The sequence below is a fragment of the Camponotus vicinus genome, unplaced genomic scaffold (assembly GCF_025532165.1).
Source record: "Camponotus vicinus isolate PSW18456_S1 unplaced genomic scaffold, iyCamVici1.0 SCAF_3, whole genome shotgun sequence".
Taxonomy (NCBI): domain Eukaryota; kingdom Metazoa; phylum Arthropoda; class Insecta; order Hymenoptera; family Formicidae; genus Camponotus; species Camponotus vicinus.
Genome location: NW_028141967.1, coordinates 25,495,424 through 25,520,062, shown reverse-complemented (window position 1 = coordinate 25,520,062; position 24,639 = coordinate 25,495,424). Strand labels below are relative to the sequence as shown.

General features: G+C 36.4%; 1 protein-coding gene across 7 annotated transcripts in view; it reads left to right on the top strand.

Moving 5' to 3' along the window:
• Cic (Putative transcription factor capicua) overlaps positions 1–24,639 on the top strand; it is a 47,001-nt gene that overhangs the window by 2,603 nt on the left and 19,759 nt on the right. Inside the window, exons 1-2 of one of the 7 annotated variants that reach the window (XM_083094454.1) lie at positions 13,350–13,628; positions 16,242–16,565. The exons of 3 other annotated variants lie outside the window; for them this stretch is intronic. The gene's annotated coding sequence lies outside the window, so the exon portion shown is untranslated. Of the gene's footprint in view, positions 1–13,349; positions 13,629–14,312; positions 15,941–16,241; positions 16,566–23,545; positions 24,066–24,639 lie in introns of those variants that run through there. 3 more of the 7 variants (XM_083094453.1, XM_083094452.1, XM_083094455.1) reach the window with 3 other exon arrangements.

The following is a 24,639-nucleotide window of genomic DNA, read 5'->3' as shown; positions in this document are numbered from 1 at the left end:
GGCTGATTCGTTAAGTCTGGGACACCCTGTATATATAATTTTTTTTTAAATTTCTGTATTTACCGACTCTGTAAAAAACACGTTACTTTTCACTTGTACGTTTTAATAATAATTATAAAATTACAATTATATTTTTTGGATTAAGCAAATCTCACATTGATGATGAGAGATAAAATCAAGGTCGCCGCGGCAACTGTCGTTGCGTTGACGAGAGGCGCGGATTCTTTGTCAGGAAGCGAAAAGACGGATGATCCACCAGTCGAGTTATAAAACGCATCTTATCGGCCATCTGATCGTCCGGACGATCGATCGTTCGGTCGTTGATTTGTTGGTTGGATCAATCGGGAGACCAACCGCGAGGGAGACGGCCAACGTAACGTGTGCACCGCGCGTCGTAAATTGCGGATAAGGTCGAGAGGGAAAGGGAAGCGTCTTACGCCGCGCCGATCGTGTTACATGTGGAGTGACTTGTAGCCGCCGAGACTCGCTCGATTCCTCCCTTGTACGCGATATTAAGAATTGCGTGCGAGAATCGCTTTCGCGTAATACAATGGGAAAAGTTCACTCTTGCGAATCGTTTCGTTGCGCTCCGGAATTATACGCGTGGTTGATAACGACGTGTGTACGAAACAATTTTCAAGAAAAATGCGACGTTACGAAGAATGTGCGTCGGATGCGATTTTATTTTATTTTATCGCGCAAGATTAAAATATTTTTATTAATATTCAATTATTCTTGCCGATGGAACGCGTTGTTAATCAATCGATAGATGAAACCATCGCCGTTAAATCGCAACCATGTATATTTATTGCTTTTTATTATCCAACCATAAAAAGTCATTTTTTTTAATTTGATGCTAAATTGTAGGTAGCTGAATTGACTATTGTGTTTATTGTAAAGGTTTTAACAAGTAGAGAATTATTTTATAATTTTACATATATCGTGTGTGGTATGTAAATAATTATAAATTGATCCTATTTATTAAAATCTTTATTACACAAATCTTTATGATATTCGATCTACAATTCAATATCAAATTTTAAAAAATGATTCTTTTATATATGATTGGATATAGTACATATATATTATTTGAAGCAAAATATAGGTATGTGTAAGTATTATAGACGCCCTACAGAGTGCTTAAAGTAATCGCACATGTAAAATTCAAAGCAATTATTTATTATCTCTGATGATTATAATTTTCCAATGTTTACAATTTTTGCAACATATTCGCATATTAAGAAAAATTAAAACTTATTCAATTTATCAAAAGTATGATGAAAAGGAAAAATTGAGGAAATTACAAATAAGCATTATACATAATAAATATATGTATATAATGAAAGATATAAAAATGTTACATTCTCGCTCCATTCTCGTTAATTAAAAATGAATCATTAATATACCATTAAAATAAAGTTTTCCTTTCGTTGGGACATAATCACGCGATAAAGACACTTTGTATCGAAGAAATGTTGTTACGACTGACGGCAGAGTAATTTGTCTCGCGTATTTTGTCGAAACGCATCCGCTTGATTTCGACACATGGAGAAAAAGGGAACGGGAAAATGCGTCGATGGTAAATAAATCGCGTTTCTCGGTCGAAGGCATAGATGAAAATGCAATTAGGCTGTGCGTTACGCGCGGCTGATGCGAAACTGCACGCGTGCTTAGAAACTGACTGTGCGCGTACGAATGAAATTGGAAATGTAAACGTCGAGAGTATACTCGGGAATCTACTTGAAAATAGACGCCGGCCGGAGGTAGACGACCGTCGGAATCGTTTTAATCAACCGGCGACGTAAATATTCGCGGATCGTTATCCGTCTGCGGTCGCGTTTCGTGGCTCGCCTCGTATCGCTGCAAAATACACGCTGCCTAACATTAAGTCGCCCGCTAATTACGCGTAAACACGCGTAGATCAAGTTACCTCTTTGAGACTTTCGCTTCTACACTGTTTCGCTACGAGACGTCCACGGGTGAAAGATGTCGAGAACGTCGAGCCTTTTCTTTGGTACTGGGTAGAAGTGCGTTTTGCCGATTTCGTCTCTCACGTCGCGCTACGCTATATAATTATCCATCAACATTAAGTATACGTGTAACGTATACGCGCACGTGTATTACTTTAGTTTCTATATCGATCATGCGATAATTATCCGCCTTTTTATAATCGATTTATAATCGTAAAAGATAAATATCACGCATAACTACGCTGATGGTTTATAAGATATTTTATAATCGTAAGACTTAGTAATACGTATTTTTTTTAAATTATATAATCGCGCGATTACACGCGCGCGCACAAATTTTCCTTACCGAGAAAAACAATGAGATTAATGAAGAGAGAAAAATTAAAATAGCAGACACGTCCGTCTTTAATATTTTACAAATTTTATTTCTGTAATCGTATTAAAGTAGAATATATAACTGCATCAATATCGTAATCGTATTCGAGCCTCTCGTCTCGTAATAAAGAATTTGTTAGATTAGATAAAGGAGAAAAATGGATCATCTTTACGCGAAGAAAATTCGTAGTACTAGACGTCGCTGTCTATTCGCGAATATCTATAACGATGTGCAGCATCGTGTGCGCGCGCGTGACCCCGTGGAAACCTGTTTCTCCGTGACAAGTTATTTGGATCGCGGGCGATCCTCTCGTCGCAGGTTTAATTTCTGCATCGAGCGTGCCGGCGCATGCGTCACGGCACAACTCCTCTAGCTTCTCTGCTATTCTCACCGAATAATTTACGGCACGTGAGCTCCACGGGATCGAACGCGTTTGTGAGAGCCGGCCCCGGCATTGCGGATGAATCAGAGAGGAGAGGGAGAGAGAGAGAGAGGGTCACGCGCGGAGTGCGTCAGGCACCACGGTTAAGCTTGTACTCTTTTATTACTCGTTTAACGCTAAACGTCATAGACTGTAAATGCCATCAGGCTCGTAGGGCTCGTCGTCGACGCGTCGTATATACATTTGGTGTAAACAAGGTCTAGATATAGTTCAGGCACTTGTGTGTGAAAAAAAGACTTCTCGCCAGAAGAAAATTTTATTTTAATGTGCTTGAAAACTAGACAAATATTTCAATGTTTTAATGAGATATTTTCACGTGTAATTTCTTTTTCGTCGAGAAACACAATTTCTCATACATGAATAAAGTATTTGATAAATGTTAAAAGAGCGAGAGAGAGAGAAATCGATTTTGATAATGTAATTTTATTCAGGAGTGCGATGCATGTCGATAGTATTACACGAATCATCCTTATGTAGAGCATTTCGTAAATTCGAATCGCATAAGCGCATGAGATCTTGATTCACCGACGAACAAAAGAACTTTCGCCGTGCACGGGTCACTGATGCAACACGCACGAGCGACAAACTAGGTGGGCGTAATCTCTATACGCGATAAAATCAATGTAAATGCATCGAGAAGGAAGATGCGTATCTTGGCATCTCTAAATCCAGCTGAAGCTGCGCGAGACAGTGCTTGTCAATTTCTTCGACATTGTCTCGAGTACTCGGGTAATCTCTCCGAAATATATCGTTATACATCCGCAGCTTCAAACTTGATCCATCTAGAGATGAATGAAAACATTTTATATACACGAACCTAACATTTATATATAATATATAATAACTTTTTTTTTAATTTTATAAAGGTAATTGTGTAAAAAAAGTGCATTGCTTACAATATATTATAGACGTGTGATTTTTTATCGTATTTTTCGAATGTCTGGCTCACGAATTCATACATCATTCGTAAAATTGATTATAGTACACGTTGGATTTTTTATAACAAAAATTGACAATTTTTTGAGAAGAATATCTTAAATAAAAAAACTTATGGACGTGGACATAATTCAAGCAATTAAATTTTCCAGTCGATTGATGCAAAAAAATTGATGCGCGCAGTTTTGTCAATTGCAGACTTGTAAAACTTGCATTTCCTTTTTTCTTCTGTGTTTCTACAGACAATCATTTTAATGAAGCTTAAAAATTTCTTGATATTAATAAAAGTTTTAACATTTAGTATCATGTATTTACATATGCACATATGCACACAAACACATTATAGGATTTAAAAAATATTCATATAAAGTTTGTTTTATTTCAAATGATTTCAACAAATTTTGTCAACTTTTATATAAAATATAAAGCATTCTCTGTACTCTCTTAAATTCATCAAGTAAAAATGTCACTGTGAAATTAAACCAACGATACAAGATTTCATCAAATAAGTATGATTGAGTATTTTATTAATCTTTAGTAAAATCATCAATACTTTGCTCCTCGATCTATCCCACTAATTGAGTCTCAATAGGTATTTCACTGAAGAAATAATAATGATTGGAAATATCTATTTGTAAAATATAGTTTTTAAAATTTTTTCCATCTATTTTGGATTTTAAATTCAGAAAATGTACATATATTACATTTCTTAACTTTTAAGATGTGATGATAAACTTGAAAGAGAATGAACAAGATTCTTGGTCAAAAATTTCGACCTTTTTTATCAAAATATATCGCTTAAAAAACATTATCTCACACAAATGTATAATATTACATGCATTTTAAAATATCACTGGATGGATTTTTTTTTTCTCTCAGAAAAATTTCACTGACTTGCAGTGCTATGTTTGTAACTATCAGTGATTGCTATTCACTGCTTTTCAGATACAATATATTATTCCGTTTAAAAGATTATAAAAAAAACGTATTATCGTATTAAACGCAAACAATGTTTCACGAAAACCGATACGTTTCTCACTTTGATATTTTTGACGATTGCCTCAAAGTGTCATTTAAGCAGAAAGAGAATTAAACGAGAATCGTCAAGCAATTGCGCGCTCGCCCACCTTGTTCGTTCTGTATTCGCGGATCGATTCGCGTGCCCACACCTTCGTTCGGAATAAAGCGGGTGGACTCTCTCTTTCTCTTTCTTTCTCTCCCTCTCTCGCTCTTTCTCTCTCTGCCCCCTTCTCCAAGTCACGCGGCTGCCGGGGTCCTTCTTATTCGACGGCTCGTCCGAACCTGGTGAAATCTGTTGCTAACCGGGCGGGCGACGACGCTTCACAAAGGCTACAAGGAAGCGCGTCGAGACGCCGGCGACACGCAACTGCCCGTGGTTTACTCGCACATACATTGATGCGCGTGCGCGCGCAAACGCGAGCGTAAAGGTACGAGCCGCGTACTCACACGCATGCACACAGGTGTGCGTTATTAGCACACGGCAGGTACATGTAATAGCAAGATTACAAGCGGGTATTCTTTTAATAGACGACGGAATAGGCTTAATAGACGCGCGCTAGACGTTGTCCACGGTCAATGCTTGGCACATGCTGTACATGCGGCACTGCGAACATTGAATGAAATATTTTCAAAGGCACATGTCGGCTCAAACTGCACGTTTACAGTATAACTATATCGTTACGATGTATACACGAATATAACTGGAGCAGAATCGTCATGGCAAAGCTATGTATGCAATCTTTAACATAAATATTTAGTTTAAAAGAACATACAAGAGAAAGAGAATATAGTATAGAACAAAATCTTTTATTTTTTTTACGGTAAATTTGAATTCTACTCGTAAATTTTCAAATTTTTCGTCATAACGATTTTTGTCGCAACGAAATAAATAATTAATCTTTTTGATATTTTTCAATTTTTATTGTTTGTAATTATGATATAATAATCGAGATAAAATTTGAAAATTTAAACAAAATTATCGTCTTGAGAAATAATAGTTTTCAAAATTTTGTTAAAGTTGAGCTTTTTTGTTGAAAACAATTACATTATAAATATGCAATCTTACGTTTTACAAAACATGAAATACTTGTTATAACAAGAGATTTAATGATATTTATGTTTACGCTATTTAATTAAATTGTTGCATCACAAACAATGTTAGCGTAAGATATGAGCATAAAAATTTTGCATTTTGTTCACACTAGTGAACAGTGATTTCAAGTACGGATTTATACCAACTTTTGACGCTTTGTATGTAAGAAGCTTTGTGATACTTTCATATAAATATATACCATGAATTAAATTTGCATAACAATATTCTTATCAATGGATAAGAATATTGTCATGCGCAGCAAGGGGGGGGGGGTAGAAATTCCATAGTAGGTAGTCATAATTCCATAAACTGCTATGCCTATCTCGTTATGACTCACATGTCATGTTACTATTCGCGAAAAACTATAATGGAATGTTAAAAGTACACGAATATATTTAAATAATGTATCCATGTAATGAGAATGTCTATCAACAAATGTAACATGTACAAATATTGTGCAATTATAATACATACATTGGATTTTTTCGAGCACTGAGAATAAAATATTCACATTTGTAAATCAGTCATGTTTTTTAGAGAGGACTTAAAGAATTTTGACCAAGTTTCATATAAATTTTAGTGTAAATTTAAAAATTTACAATGTTTAATGTATTGTTTTGAGTGTGAAATGTCACGTGTTAAAATATACTTGGAATATCTGCTGAAAGTTTCTTGTTTCATATTCCGATATGAAGAATTTATGGATATAATCTTTCGGAATCAATAAAATTATACGACGAGCTCTTTTTCTCATTTTACAATTATGTATTATGATACATCCATCGTTAGTTTTGCAAACCTTGCAAAAAGATCAATAAAAACAACATACAATTGTGGCAGTAACGATATTACGTTTCTGCAATTTTCTGTGACACATCTAAATAAAATAAAATGCCTAAATTTATTATAATCGAATCAGAAATGTGAATAATCATCTATCATTTATAAAGTTTGATCGAGAAATATGAAATTATACGTGAAATCAGCAAAATTGAATTTCATGTGTAAAGTATAAATATTTGATTATTTTATTTTATTATTCGAATGTGTTGCATTATTCGAAAAGATTCTTCTCGCCAAATGCCTTTCCTTCTATTAAAATAAAAAGTATTTTTCGCAATATTTATTAGGGTGTAAAAATGCGTTACCTCAAGTTACTTAAAAATTTATTCATTTATTGCTAATCTGCGCTATAGCAAGTAATAGAAATAGTTGATCCTCAGCGTTGTACACCTCGAACGAGTCACGAGTCACATTTCGATTGAACGCGATTCAATTGAGGTGTGTCACCGTGTATATCCCTTTCCCCTTCCCCTTTCCAGATGGATGATTAAATAATGAAAAATGATATTACTCTGTGTCGATTATTCGTTCGAAAAGGTTCTATTAAAATACGAGTCCATGCGACTTTTTATATGAGAAAAAAATTAATGTATTACTATTTACTTAATTAATATAATAATTTAAGAATAATTTAAGAATATTTATTACATCTTAATTTGCTCACAAAACTTGAACGTTACAACTTTTAATGAAAATATCATTCACTTTTTTTCACAATAACAAACAAAACATTGAAAAGAGATTTAACGCATTTTCAACATGTAGAATAAATATCCCTAAATTTGAAATAAATTAATTTAGTAATTTGCCAAAGTTTGTGATAATTATAACATCTTTTGAAAAATACATGTTTTGTGAAGAACACATCAAGTTTCATGAATTAAAGAATTTAATGAATATAATAAGAAATATGTCCATCCTATCACGAGTCATCGATTCAGGCGATTTTATCGTTGCTTTTTACACGCGAGTTTTTTTCAGCGATATAGCGCTCATCTTTTTCAAAAGCATATGATAACTTGAATCTGATAACTTGAATCTATAACAATGCTATTTGTAAAAATTATGTCCTTTTATCGAATATACAAATTGCTTTTTCTACTATTATAGCTCCATTTTTGGAGCGTGCATGCACACGTACGCATACACATACACATACACGTATATATATATATATGTACATACATAATCTTTAAAATATTATATTGCCATTTTTATTGTCATAACTAAATTCCTTTACGTTCAACAAATATTCACATACCGTAGCAACATTTTTAGAGGTTTAAGAGATGAATTTCTAAACTTGAAATTCGGCCAAAAGAAACTTTTCACAGATCTTTCGTGATGTACTTACACGAGGACTTAACCTGTTTTACTTAAATCGTTGCATCTTTTTTTGTCATTATATTTCTCGATATATTAGAAGATGTGTATATGTGTGTGTAAGAAAGAGAGAGAGAGAGAGAGAAAAATTCATTTTGATTCATTTAGGTATTTAAATCGTCTGAATGTTGCCCGAAAGAAATATAACTTTGCCACGATATATAAATTGCATTACTGCACACACGGCTCGTTTGTAAGTGTCTGAAACATCATCCGAGGAAGACATGAAAATGATGACGTGAACAGTGAACGCGTTAACCAATTGGAATACAAGCGTGGCGTGTAATAAGCGGGAGATACGTGGATGACGCAAGCGAGCGTACGGCGGCTTTCGATTGATTCTATATCGGTTATAATAATAGCGTACGAGAAGGGGTGATGTGGCGATGCTGCTGCCGAGCAGTCTAGCCTTCCACTGATTACGGGGTGCGGAGGCGACATCGTGGAAGGACAATCGCGACTTCTTTACCGATCCTCATCGCGCGCTCGTCAACGTCGTCGCGATTAACTCGAGATACTTTCTGCTGCTACATTTTTATAACACGCGATACGAATCAATAGCGATAAAAATCTGTGATCGAGATATCATTCTCAACGAAGAAAACTATATTTTTTGAATTCTACAAAAATCATGCGCGTCTCGAGGAATAAATGCAAGTAAATGATATTTATCGAGATGGGGCACACATTCGACACAGGACGAATTGATGAAGAAAATGTCGTTATTTTGAGAGGTAGGGATTCTTCGACAACTATCCGCACTCGCGTGCAAGTATCGACGGGAACGATTCATTTTTGCATTTCTTGGCGATATCGAGATAAGCGCGAACGTAATCGCGCGCGCGATTGCTCTCGCGGGACGGTAAGATAACGGAGTCTGCATGAGGTCCGCCATAAACACTGCTTGAAAAGACGGCGATCGTAAATGTCACCTGTTGTCAGATACTGTCAGTTATCTCCCTTAAATTTGTTTTTTTTTTTTTCTTTTTTTTCGTACTTGGGTCATCGGAACGCATGAGCACTTGGCAGCAATCACGTGACGGCTGTGTCAATCGTTTGACACGCTCTCTATCTCTCTCTCTCTCTTGCCTCCCGCAGCTTTTCATTCATCTCAACATGCTAAACTGTACGCGTCTCAACTGTCGATTTCTTAACAATCCATCGACGCGCGCTGGCAATTTTGGAATCCTCTCATGTCCCGCGATAAGAGTAACTGTGCGATTTAAGTAGCGATCGATACACGTGCGCCCGCAATATGCAATGGAAGAAGGAGAGAAAAAGAAACTTACGTTACTCGGATGCTCGTGTGTAATAGCTCTACTCCCGCACGTACAAAATAAGTGGGAGACGCTCGCAACATTGTATAATTTACTATTAGCTTCTCGTTTGAGAGCCTCTCGCTCGCTTCGTCATCTACGGCAATCTCAAATCTATCCGAATAGTAGACTTTTATACAAGATTGTATGGTTGTCTTCTCGTTGATCGGCATGAATATTTTGACCATTAATATTTCATCGTACAATATAGTATTAATAATTATACATTGAATCTCTCAGAAGCCAAACTAATCAACTGCACTATTCATCAATTTTTTAATTTTAATATTTTACCTAGCACTAATTATGTGTGTATTCTGATGAAATTAAAATTATTTCTCGTGCTAAAATTAAGATATTTACAAATAATAAAGAAATAAATAATTTGTTTGCGTTTGAATAGCTCTTTTCCAAAAGTTGAATAGAGCAAATTAGATCCTTCGAAACTGTTTTTTCAAATTCTTCAAATTTTCACGATATTTGTAAATGCCGCATAATATCAATATAATACTGTCATTACAAGTTTAACGTTAACACTTGTCAAGATAGTATGAGAGTGCTGTAATTTAAACAAAATTTAAAGAAAAAAAAAATTATATTTTTCTTTCAATCAAACCTTTATCTTAAAAAATTTGGCATTATAATTGATTAAAGATAAAAAAAGATATGTTTACAATATGTATAATTTTAAATTAAACTTAATTTGTTTCTAATTAAATTTGTAGCTTTATACAAAAAATTTACATAAATATGAATTGCATAAAAAATGTATTTGTGCCACATGTAATTTCCCAAACAAAAAATAATTGCAAACTCAATTTGTGTCCTTAAAATTATACATAATCATGTAGAGTAAATCTCTGTCTCTTTCTCATATCTATGTAAAATTATAAATAACGTAAAAATTAATTCAATTATGGACAGAGTTTTTACATATATCGTCTCTTTTTTTATATAAAATGTTAATGTTGCTTGTTTGAGTTTGGAGAAAAGGTGTTTGGTTTTGAGTCGGTGTAAGAGTCGTGCTATTTGCGGACAACTTGGGCGTTCTCGAAACGTTGCAAGAGCGATTTGCGTCTCGCGTTCATCTCTTACTCATCTCGTCTTATAACGCAAAGTGTGTTGAAATATTTTGCGCGGTGATTTTAGAATGAAGTTGTATCGTAGCGACGGCAATGGCGATGGCGGGCGCGCGCAGCCGAGGCATGTGTGCAAATTATATGCAGACCAGTTGCGAGGGGAGAATGAATGTCTAGCGTGTGCACGTGACCCGAGACCAGCCAATAGGCCGCGGCCCATTCAACAGCATCTTACTGCTGGTGCTGTATCGAGTGGTGTAGCATATTGGTATTCGTTACCTTACCGCTACTATTATTATGTATGTGTGTAATAACTCTTCTAGTCGCTCTCTCTCTCTTTTTAAGAATCATTTTTTTATCCCGAAGCACTTTTTTATAAAGATAAATTTTAATCTCGTCTCGTATACAAGATTTTTATCTTGTCTAGTTTATAAATTATTTACTGAATTAATCTGCATTAGTCGCAAGTTTTCACAAGATTTATTATATGCCTACATAAACTGACGCGTTACAAAATTGACATATTTGATCGCGTTTTCTCTCACAATAAATTGCAGGAGGAGAAGTATACCTTGAAAAGTATACCTTGTAACATTGCACAATTTTATATCCGTTGTACAATAATTGTCGGAGCGACACCAAAAATTCCAAAAACGGTTGATAATATTTTCATGGCCTTTTGTTATACTTTTAATCAAAATCTCAACTGTACGGTCTGTTAAAATTATTACGTGTCTTATCATTTCTACCATTGTGTATTAACAAATTACCTAATTAATGTTACTTTAAACTATAAACTTTTCATATTATTTTACTTTTTCCGGCTTTATTATAAAGTTGATTGTTCGCGTGTAACATCTCTACTTGGCTATGCAGTAGTAAGTTACTATGTGCACACGTGCAAATATATGTGGTGCGCGCAAACTCGATCCGAACGCTTACACGCATAACGTACGAGAGGCAATTGTTACGTCATACATCCATTTCGTCTAGCTTCTTAAAACAACCTTAAAATATGTCATTCGCGATACTTGACAGATGGAGAATAAAAAAATACATAAATTCATTTAACTCTTCAACAAGTGCTTAAAGAGAGATTCTTGATATTCTTCAAATAAATAATAAAGTGTAAAGCTGTGAGTTTATTTTCCATTTTCCAACAAATTTCAAAGAATACATATTTATCTTGGAATGCGATAAAATAAGAGGAAATAAATAACTCTTGATAAAAAGTAAAATTCAATTTTTGTTTCTTGCGAGGATCTGTCAAAAAATTTAAATTGATATTTTTAAAATATAAGCAAGAAATATTATTTTCCGCGTAATTCAAAATTTTCAAAATTGGAGAAATAGATGCCAGCGTCATTTAATTAAAAAATTAAATTTTGCCTAAAGCAAAGAAAGAAACGAATAAAAATGGTTGAGAGAATTTAAAATGATTTAAGTTATAAAAATAAAAAATGTAGCAAGTAAGATTCGCCATTTGAAAAAATGACGCGAAATATCAAATGCTCTGATTCCTGTTGAATATAACAATAATAATAATAAATTCATAAATTGAATTTGATTTATCATTCTTTCAACTATTTGAAAGCAAATCGAAACTCTGAAATAGCGTATGACTTGGTCTATTTGGATGATTCATAGTTTGTCGCGATTCAACTAGCAGTTAGTTGTCGATGCGAGACTATCAGCTGCGTGTAATCAGCTCACAAAGAGAGAGAGGGAGAGAAGACAAAAGACAGACAGGGAGATAGATAGATGGACAGATAGACAAAGAGGAAAGATAGAGATTCATAATCATCTTGCTAAAAATATACATATAACGTAATACAAAGTCTGCAAGAGAATCTGTTTTTTTTCTATCCGCTATCATCTATTACAAAGCAATTATTTATGCAACAATATGAATAAGTCAAATAATAACAAATTACGTTACATCTTTTTGAAAAGATTTTATTTCTATTTAATTGGCAGGCTTGTGCATTCAAATTAAACATTTTTAAATTTATGTTGAAAAAATGTAGGGTGATAATTTCTCAATTAGTAATATTAGTAAGACTGGTTTGCTTAAAAAGAATATATAAGATTGTTATCCTCTACTTATATATATAAATATAAATATATATAAATATAAACGTATATATATATGTCTGGATGGGAAGCACACATTTTATCAAAACCTCACTCTTTATCTGTCATAATTCAAAAACTCTTCACGTCTCGATATTTTCATCACGGAAATACCATTTCCGCTTCCAACGAGGAATATCGTTGCGTGCATCAACTGCGCTAATTACCAAATATTGTACTTGTAATTTTTCATTACAAATATGATATCAATTGAAAGCCTCGGTGCAATAGTTTAACCTTATTCACTTTTTTTTTTATTAAAGACTCGAGAAAATTAATCTACACTTGATATTTTTGAATTTAATTTTTCAAATTAATATCTCGAAGCTTTTAAAAGTCGAGTTCTTAAGAAAGATGGACTAGAGTATTATGCAGCTGCGAATATTTGTCTCTCGAGTTACGTTATTAAAAAGAAATAATTAAACTTGTCGAGCAAGTTGATCTACATTTAATTTTCCATAAACTTTAAAATTAATCTTTCTAAATTGTTAAAAAAGTAAGCTGCGTGAAAAAATCTTATAGTATTTAAAAATTATAAAAAAACGCTTTTTTAAAATTTACAACAAATTATTTTTGAATCACCTGCAATATGAATTTTTTCACATTTTATATAAAATGAATGGCTATCGCATCGATGAATTTATTCATTTTTATTATTCAACAACGAAAAAGGAGAATTATGAAACGGGGCAGCGCGACGCGTCCGACTACGCTCCTGAGGCTTACAAGTTGGCGACGACCTGCGGTGACGACGAACGGACAGACGAACAGACGGACGGACGGACGGCTAGTTGCCGTGTACGCGTAGGTGTGCGCTGCTCCGGGTTAGAGGCTCTCTCGGACGCTCTCATATATGTACAATAGTATCGATGGTCGCGCGTGTCGAACGAGCCGTTGCGCCGCCACCACTCGCGTCAGCAGCGTGCGGAATAACCGAGCGTGCGCAAGTGCATCCGTCCGTGTGAGTGCGCCTCGCCGGAGTCTGTGCGTGGAGGCGGACGCGGACGCGGACGCGAGATTCATGTCAACCAGCGAGAGTAAGCGCGGCTCTGCCGTACGTACGATATATCTGCGTGTGTGTGTGCGTGTTTGCGTGTGCGCGCGTGTTACGTCAAATGTGAGTGTGACAGCTTTGGTTGTCGCAAATGCGCGCGTCGTTTCGGCTCGTCCAGACTCGGAGTAAAACGTAGATACGAGCAAAGAACCGATATCGTAGAAAGGCCAAGATAGTGGCGGGAGGAGGCGAGGGGGACGGCGCCGGGAAATTGGACAAGACGCAAGGGCATCGGATTAATAGTAGCGGCGCGAGATACGCGACGTATGTTTCTTTGTACGCTATACGTACGCGCGCGCGCGCGCGCACTCACTCACATGTGGCTGTGTACTCGGTTATGTTCGGTTCATCGCGAGCGGCTCGGTTGAGCAATCGAATCTCGAGTCGGTACACGCGCGCGAGTGAGCGGGAGAGTGGGGAACATTCATCGATGAGGATGTAGAAGGGGATTCAGGGGAGGAAACGTCGCGGGAGACGAAAGGATCATCGCGAAGCACGCGGTGACGACAATAACGATGTCGATAATTTGGTGCCGTCGGTTTAATCCTTGCGCGCGTCCTTGCCGTTGTTGGGCTGATGGCAGAGAACGAGACGTAAGCGCTTAGGTCCACGACTACGACAGACGTAAGCGCTTACGTCTCGTTCTCTGCCATCAGCCTTATGTCACGGCCGCGCGCGCGCAATTTTCCCGATCGGTAAAGACTACCGCGTAGCGACCGTCCTCGGGGACACGACACTGTCATATCGGTGCACGCGACACGCTCCGAGAAACAACGAGACACCACGATTCCGGTCACTGGAACGGAGAGGATAGGTAGCGCGATCCCGTAGTAGACTCTCTCGTCTCCTGTTGATTCTCCTTGATATATGGCGCATTACGAGCACGCGTATCGCGAGTCGTAAAGCTGAAATACCCGCGCGCGTGCATTTGTACGCGAACGCGAGAGTAAATTCGGACGGCTTACTATGTCGGCGCATTTGTGCGTGCGTGCGTGCGTGCGCACCACCCTCTCCTCTCGGTCGCTCGGCCTTGTGTGCGCCACGCGGGTGTATCGGTGACTCGCTCTCTCCGTCTCTCTCCTTCTCTCGGCTGCGCCCACCCTGAGTAGGAAGCGAGCGCGCGCGAAGCGGTTGGTCGCGCGTTACGAGCATCCCTACCTGTCCCAAGAGCTATACTATATCGCCTCTCGTCTATTTATACGACGACCATACACGATTCTTTCCCTTCCCTCCTCTCACGTTTTTCTTCCTCCGTCGTTCCTCCTCTCTTTGGCATGCGTTAATTCCTCTCCCCGCTTCTCGGTCCCTCCGGTATATCGGTTCCTTTCTTTTTCCCCCGCCCCTTGTTTCCCCTCGCTTGCCTCCCGCCTCCCTTAGACGTACGTCCGCGCACACTTTTGCTTTCTCCTACGTCTTCTCCGTTTCTTCCCCGTCCCCTCCTCGCGAGAGTACATTTTTCTCCTTCTCCTCCACCTCCGCCTCCACTTTCCGTCTCTCTGCCCCTGTAACGAGCGTTACGTCCACAAGTTGCTCGAGTCCGAGCAGAGTCGTGTCTCGGGGATTCTATTTCTCTCTCTCTCTCTTTTACTTTTTGTCTCACGGGGCTCTCTTCGCCGCCGTACTCTTACGTACACGCGGAATGCGCCGCCAGGAATTCTCTCTCACAATGGATTTGTCGTGTTGGTGAGAGTGGCTCGAGCGTGTACGTTTCCTCGCCAGTCTCGCGCGTGTATACGTGTGTGTAAGAGGGAGAGAGAGAGAGAGAGACGGAGGGACCGAGAAGGAACGGATGGACGAACGAATGAGCGAGCAAACGACTTGAAGGAACGTGTGCGCGCGGGACTTGACTCGGAGAGCGCCCAACGACCGCCGCCACCACCACCGCCACCACTACCGCCACCACCACCACCTCCATCTCCACCACCACCACCACCACCGCCACCGCCACCGCTACGGCCGCCGTCGCTGCCGCCGCCGCCGAGTCGAGTCGAGGCAAGATGGAGCTGCTAAACGCGTCGAGACCGCACGGATCCGCTACGTTTCTCCTCGCCAGCGCTCGCCTCGTTTTCGCCGCGTAAAAGTCGCGCCGTATTCCGTCGGAATATCTCGTCGAGAACCGACGCGAAAACGACGCGTGCGGGAACGTCTTTGTGCGCTGTAATTTCGGACGGTGACTCTCGGCAATTTCGACTCGTCGCTATCTTTCCGCCGAATCCCGCAAGTTTCATCATCAAAGTGCCATTGTGTTTCGTTTGTACGTTTCTCTGTGGAACGATTGTAATATCGGTTAAAAGTGTGCGTGTCTCTCTCTCTCTTTCTTTCTCTCTTGTTCGCTATCTGTTTGGCGAGAATGGATATCGCGGTCATGGTTTGTTAAACTTGTTTGCATTTTTGTCAAAATTGCATTTCCGCCAGCGTGTTGATTTCATTGATGCAGAGGTCGATGTATTCTTCGTATCGCGATGGTATCGTAAATAATCGCGCTTGTACGTAGCGTGCGGTGTCTCTCTCTCTCTCTCTCCCTTCCTCCCTCTCTCTCTCTCTCTCTCTCTCTCTCTTCCTTTCTTCGTAACGAGATTACGCCGGTTCTTCACAGTGCATCTTCGCAGACTGGTACACGGCGGTGTGATGGTTCGCTCGAGTGTGTCGGCGATTACGCTCTCTTTCTCATTCTCACGTGTGGGTGTATATGTGTACGCGCGCATCCCAGTAATGCCTTTGCGCGGTGCGATTGATCACGCTGCGGCGAAACCGTCGTCATCGTCTAAATGGAAAGTGCACTCGTGGTGTACGGGATGCAATTGAGCGATGAAATGGTGGTGCTCTTCTCCACGCTACACGCCACGCCAGCTGTGGGCGGATTTACCGATCTGGAATTGTCAGCTCGCTCTGTAATTTTCGACGTTGCTCCGGACGATGAGTAAGTCTCTTTGACACTTTATCCCGTCCGAGCTAACTCGTCCATCTTAAATTCATCGTTAAATCCGCATCGATATTACGATCGATGGTGCAAAACTTTTTTTTACGTTACATCGACAACGTCAAATTTTACATATATATGTTATAGAGTAAATTCTTTGACATATGTACTTGCATTAAAACGGGGGGTTTTTCCATTACCCCTTGTAACGCTACGAAATGCACGTTATTGTGTATCTGATGCAATTCAAGTTGTAATCGTGCAGTTTGATCAGTTTTTTCGTCTCTCTTTCGAATATTATTTTTGTAAAGATGCACGATTGCAGACTGCGTAGATTGACCGACGCTTGAAACGGATAACCGATCGTCTTTATTCGCCATTTTTTCAACGGATAATTTCGATCGAATGGAAATTGGCAAAATGTTTTTGCGAAAATATCATCGTTTCGTTATATATGCGCGTTCTCGTTCAAGTCGTGCCACTTCGATAGCCGAATCCGTGGGTATATTTTCGTCCGACGAAAAGTTCAAAGTTGAATCACTCGCGATCGACGATAAGATTATATGACATCGCGCGTGTGTGCATATCTGTAGCCCATCTCTTCCGTAACCCCATTTTCCTCTTGCTCTTCTTCTTCTTCTCATCATCTTCTTCATTCTCCGGCCAACTAGCACGAGATCCAAATACATATCGATTCGTTAGGTTCATTGATCCGTTTGAATCATAATTGTCAGACATTTTAGCTTGAATTTTGATCGGAGATTTATTTGTTACATGGAGATAAATATATAAATTAATTGTAATAAAAAGTCTAAATATAAAGTTGGGTCGTGCGGAAAGAGAATATATGAATATTGGCGATGATGTTATAAAATTTTGTGAATAAATAAATGCGAGAGAGTATTTAAAACAAACGAGCCAAAATGAACAAGTCGAGATTGACAAGTTGCGCGCAACAATGGAAATGTAATGCGAATGCAAACTTATACTTGACGCATTCAACACGTTACAGGACAAAGCAAAGTTGAAAGGATCCCGACTAGTTGTGCCGCTAATTTATTTATTCTATTATACGCAACTCTATTACATATATTGCAATAAGAGAATGTATAATTTTAAATTTGAATATTGTAATTTGTAGATATATATTTTTGTCGGAATAAAATATGTGTGCATATAATTCATAATTGTAAAAGGATAATTGGAATTTGATCGCTTATCTATTTATAAACTTGCATCACGCGAGAAAGAGAAGATTTACGAAGAAAGAAAAATGTTACGAAATGAAGAAAGCGCGATATAATTTCACGTGTAGACGTTTATCAATTATTACGTATTATCGATACGGACTTATGACCAAACTTGCCACTCTGCTCCGATTTTTAAACAGTAAGCCCGTGTTGTGTAATCTAAGCGATTCGATCGCAATCTACAATCTAGAGCTGTGACATCGCGAAAGTATTAAAATATATATCGTGTGTGTGAGAAGCGTGCCACTTTTCGATAATGTAATCTTATAAAGTAGAATTTAATTTTTTACAGCATATGTGTGTGTTTTTTATTTCTTATGCGTTTTAATTTCGAACGCAACGCAAGCTATTATTTGTTAAAGTCATTTTTTATCAACGAGAAATATCTATAAAACTGACATATCGTATGTTTGAATTCTGTATGTAAATAATGCACACGTAAGAGACAATTTATCTATCCATCTACAAAGTTAATAAAGTCAATCTACATAATTGAAAGTTGAAATGCTAGAATATTAAAAGTGAATTGTATAAAATTAGACAAAATAGTACTTTGTTTCGGATAATTACCTTAATTGGTCAAATAACCTATTTGTGCGATTTAGAAGGCAAAAAGATGTAGCGCGTTTTCTTTTTACATCTTTCATCATTCGAAATGCGTTGAATTATATCGCGCAATTCGTTTCGATTAAACGAGCGAGCGAGCGCAAAGTGGCGGATTAATTAATATCGAAAATGATTTTACAGGCACAGATTTGCACGACGACGTTACATTTATCGAGTTATCTTACGCCGATATGTTTAAAATATCTCTTTCCTTCGTACTTTGGCACGTTATGTTGGACTATAACAATCTCCGTGGTTCCTTTTTCTCTCTATGTGTTTCCACGCGCGGAACGGATCGTATTTTACAAAGATTTACATATGCATATGATAATCGTTATCATATGTACTGAACGTCATTATCAGCGAAATGGCAAAAATGGTAAATGTATAACGAGCCTGTTCTTTCTTCCGGGAAGGAGAGGGAGAGGATTTATAGATTCTCTAAATATCTCTAATTGATTATTCGATTATTAGTTGAACTCTGAAATTATCAGTGTGCTTGTACAAGCGAAATTAATTGAAGAGAGGAAAGATGCAAAATTTATGGATGGAACAGCATTTCTCGAGCCGTATTACGTTACTACATGTTGGTTAATCTTTACAACTAGTTTATCGTCGATCTTTGTTTCAAATAGACGCGATTCATCTTGTAAATATATAATTGTTTTGATTTTTTCTTTTTTTATAAATATATCAGTATGAATATATAAATATATCAGTATATTGCACGCATACATACACAGCTTATTATTATTAAAATTATAAAATTTAACATACATTGCCCATGTACAAATATCAATAAAATAATGGAATATCAAAATGTTATTTATACATATATATACGTAAAATAACGTACATTTATCTTGTATAATCGGATACAATGTTCAGTAATATCATGAAAAACGATTAAATATCACAAGCATTTCGGCAAATGTAACAAAATGGATCCTGCTGCATTTTGTATTATACTTATTCAGCATAAAATTTGCGCTTCGCAATTAAATAATCGTTGAATTCAAGACCAGGGAAACGCGGCTCATTTCTAAATTTATTCCAAACTTTTAATCTATAATCTCTTTACGTATACACATTTATGTCTTATGATAAAGAAATACATATAGTGTCTGGATAAATCATCGTTTTCACTTTTTACATCGGTGTTTGTCTTTTGTCCAAGCGTGTGGCAATATTTACTCGGCCACATTTTTTCACATTCTCAATGGCAGATTGAGATTTCTTAAAATTTTTACAAATTTTAAAGTCAAAGCATAGATGAATGTAACCGATAATTTCACAATAGATAAAAGGGATTGTAAATTCTATAAACAAATATTTTTATATATACGTGAAATATGTGTGTTTTATATACATGTCTATTTTCTCTCAACTATGCAGCAAATGCACAAGTGTATGATTAAAGTAAATAATAATGAGCCTAAAAAAAGATAATTTTTTAATTTTAAATATTTCTAAAATAAAGGGATTTCTCTCTTTTTGTTTATTTATTTTTATTACGGAAGAATAATCTCGCGTGCGATTGCTCTTTTCTTTACTCTCGAAACTTGTACAATTTTCGTGGCAATCTAACTTTGCAATTTTCGGTGATATTGTAATAAATATTGGCATTGTCTACACGATCCCTTCCTTCTTTGCTTCCGTTCTTTCTTCCACTTTTTCTTCTTACGATCGACATGCACGTGCAACACGCATCCAGGTGCATAACACGCATTCATTGGTAATACTGTGTCTGTTGCACAGTACGTTGTGTTGCGACACACGTGGGTTCAGCGTGTCACGAATAAATCCGTGTCATCGGTAACGAAAACGCGTACAACTCTTCCCCTCCTCCCTCGAGCGACTTCCAGATTGAATGGAACAAGCTTTAACGAGTCAAATTAATTGATTATTCTAATTTAATATGCGATAATAATTTGTAAAATATAATATTAGGAGACGTATGGAAAGACGGAAGAGCATAGTTGGTATCTATTGTTTTGCAATCGGCTCGTTTAATTCAATTTAACATCATATTAATTGATGAGCAATTCTTTGTAATTATATACGAGAGAATAAATTCGCGAATAAGAAAGAATTAATTAAACTATCCGCGTTCACACAAACCAGCGTCGCAAACATATGGAAACGTTTCATTGTAATTGCTGATATTTAGTATTATTTTATATGTATATATTTATGACACTTTTTTGATGTCGCAAGTATTTGTCGTGTATTTTTACACAATAGGGAGAAACTTTTTTATAAATTTGAGTTGCGTCTCGAAGCAATGGGAGCGTTACTCTTGGGTGCATCCACGGTTGTTGCGCTAGCGTGTGAACTTAATTTCTTCATAGAGCATTATTATCCCGGGTGTTAAACCACGTGCATCCAATGTGTTTCGCTATTTTGAAATCCGTTACACGCAAACTTTCGCTCATGTGCTTGCAATGCCCCTCTATGCAATTGCGCTTTATAATCTCGCGAAAATTAGGATAACGCTATTATTATTCTTAAAAAAATGCTCTGGCGACCCAAAATTTTTTCGCTTCTTTTTAATCTGTTTGTACCTTGCACCTTGGCTATCGAGATAATTTTCTTACGTTGTAAAGATGTGTTTGTCAGAGAAAACGATTACTTTACGATTTTTTCAAAAATTTAGCGAAATACTCGACATTAAAATTATTTCCAAAATTTAATCTGCGATTTATCATAATCTAACAAGAGGTTTCTAGGACAAACAAAAATGATTCGGATACAGACACCCGGTATGCTACGCGAGTAATACACATCAGCTGTGTAACACGCAACACAACTCGACACGCTCGGTCGACGTTTCGTGCGTCCTCTCTCTCTTTCTCTCTCACTTAGTCACAAAATATGACGTCATGACGGTGTATGCGAGCGTGTGCTACCGCTGGGCGTCGGTCAATCTGTTTATGGAAGAGACTCGCGTGCAACTCGATTGCGATTTGTGTGCTGTGAAGCGGCCCTTAACAGCCTCCGCGTTTATATCTAATCGTGTGCATGTGTATATTAATGCGCGCTCGCGCGCGCGCGTGTTTTACGTGTGTGTGTGTGTGTCCGCGCACGCGCATACATTCATCACTGTATCATAAGATGATCGAATGAATAGTTTGCGACCACCTCGCGTGTAGCCGCGGCTCGAATGCACCCTCCCCTTTCGAATAATGACTATTGTCGGGAGATGATCTTTTTCATTTTCAACCATTTGGTATTGCCGAAAGGTCAGTGATGAAAGGTTACACACACGTGATCTATAATTATAGGTATCGAATCATCATTGAATCGGAGTTGAATTTTGTTGCAAGATATTGAAATTAATCTTTGGTCACCTTGTGTGTAAAATATATAGGATGATGAATGAATATAAAAAATAATAAAAATTCTATTTTTTTATTTACGGTAATTTTTAAGCCATTCAAGGTAGATTCGTTCATTAAAAAACGATACAACAACGATTGCTGAGTTTTAACGTAAAAGTTTATACCGAAATAATTATTACAAAATTATAGTGATTTTTATGTAAATATATAAATTTTCATAATAATTGAATATTTATTATATTCCAACACGCAAAGATTGCGCGATGTCTCGTAGAGTAAAGCGAGTGCATACGTAGAGTATACAACATGCAATATCGTGCGTGACGATGGAACGTTAAAGGGCAATGTCACGCCGTAATGAACTTGGAAATTCATCGATGCTTCGCTTAAATCGCTATAAATGTCACTTGATGCGTCTAACACATCACTTTCCCTGTCGTGATATCCTACTAAAGTGTCCTTGTCCTGCGCGGAGAAAGCGCACAAGATGTAAAGAGAAAAGTGTTTAATATTTGCAACTATAACTAATTATATAATAAAATAATTATGTTTGAAATTCTCATTTTTATAGTTGTAATTGATATAATGCTAGTATACATATAAGAATCATTTTATACGCACAGTTGTGTGTGCTAACCATCTAAAAATTATATTATAAATTATAATAATTTTAAATATTAATATATACAGTAAAATATTAAGTATAATAAATAATATATAAATAAAATATAAATATATATAAAATATTTTCATGCAATTGACGCTATTGCAATTATATGTAAATTACATTACTTAGTTACATTTACAATAATATTAATAAAAATTAATTACATGTAAAAATCATATCAATATTAGGATGAAACTTTATTTCTTAAAAAATGTAAAATCGATTTTATTTCTACAACAAACATTTTGCTTTCGGTGGTTCCATATTTAAATCGATCCATCTCGAATAAATGGACTTGATTTGTCGTTTAATATATTTTTAATAGACTGACTTTTATGTTTTCCTTTTATCAAAATTTACAATTTGTAAATTTTTATTCAGGCGAAAAATCAATATACTTGTGAAAAATTATAATCTCTGTTTACTCCCTTTCTTTGCAAATTTCATAAAATTTATTTCGAGAATTAAATATCATTTTAGTCAAATAGCTAACTAATTCAATTTCAGATCAAATTTTCATTGAAAAGAATATGACTGTATATTTGGAATGTAAACTATTTGGATGTCAGGATTCTATGATCTTTCATGATTCCTTCAACTACAAGTATTTGCAGATAAAGTCAAGAGAAATCTTACTAATAATTGTATGCGGAATGTGGCGTTCACGTGAATGATGTCTGCAACTTTTTAACGAGTCGTGCATTCCAGCGATATCATTATCTATGGTATACGCCGGAAGTCGCACCGTATTTATGTAGGCGCGACTTGTTCATGCATGGTGCAACGCCGTGGATTATACAAAAACTTTTATTGGCTTTTGTGAGGAACATGTATATTTTTAATGCATAGTGGACGATTGTGTGCATACATCGCAAAGTTACTATTCGATTCATGAAATTGTACGTAATTATATTCGATATTTTGTATTGTCCATTTATCGCTAAATGTATTATTTGATTCTATATTCGTTTTCGTAATTTTAATCTTCTCTAAATATTCATTTATTTATTTCACCACTTGAATAGTGATGAAATAAATAAATTAATATTTAGATAAAGTTTTCTTCTTATTTTTACGAGTCAATATTTTTTAAAAATATACACGTATTAAAGTTGCAAGTAAATGTAGTCGACTTACATCTATATATTATATGTAATAATAACGTCATATAAGACTGTGTGTAAAATCGACTTGATTGTTAAATGCATCTACCATGAAGAGACGATAATTGTAGATGAAGCAAAGAAAAACGAGCTTTAAAATGTATTTTTGTCACGAGATAACTTGCATTGTCGATGTAAAATTTAATAAAACTTGGATTACGGACGGCATGATTTCCTCATGGCAAAGCGATGTAAGATGTGTCGAAACGACAAAGCTGCAATACCTGAACATTAAGAGACACAAGTGCAACTCACCCTCTTACCTGCCGCAGGTAGTAACACTAACTCTACCACCAGCTAACATTGACAAGTACCTGATTTATAATCTTGCCAAAAAGCGCAAATCCTTGAGACTCTTTTCAGTTGGATTCACGGTCCATTATTACGAGATGTCTCTTGACCGACAGATTATTTATACAATGCATTGAATGTCCAGTCTATTTTAAGGGCAAAAGGATTCTTTGAACACGCAGGTAGGTTGGGAAGAAGAAAAAAATTTTTGAACCTACATGGGATTTATTGGCCATTTTCTTCTTATTACGCCGCATAAACTAGCGCTGCTTTGTGTTTTTATTTTTTTGTCTCGAATCTCTAAAAGTAAACTCAATAAAATAAATGGAATAATGTATATTTTTACTGAATAGTACCTATATATATAACGAATCTTAATCAAATCGGACCTCCAAGTTTTTTATGATCGAATGTAATTGATGTTTAGGGTATTATAATTCACGCAATGATGACATTGACTCGCGTGACTGACAAAAGAGAGTCTATTTTTCAAGAAACAAAAAAATTGGCGTATTTTGTGATTGTTATTTTTATTAGGAATATTATGGTTTAGGGTATATAGGTGTGTTGTATGATGTCATGAAACTCTGCTGATATATACAAAATGAAATCTCAAATCATTTAAAAATAATTAACAAAACTATATTAAGGAAAATTATTAAAACTAGCAAGCAATAAAAACTAGCAGAAAATGTATATTTAAGTAGGTTATTATGAATGCTTGGTCATTTGTATTGCTTTTATTAGCTTTCGTAA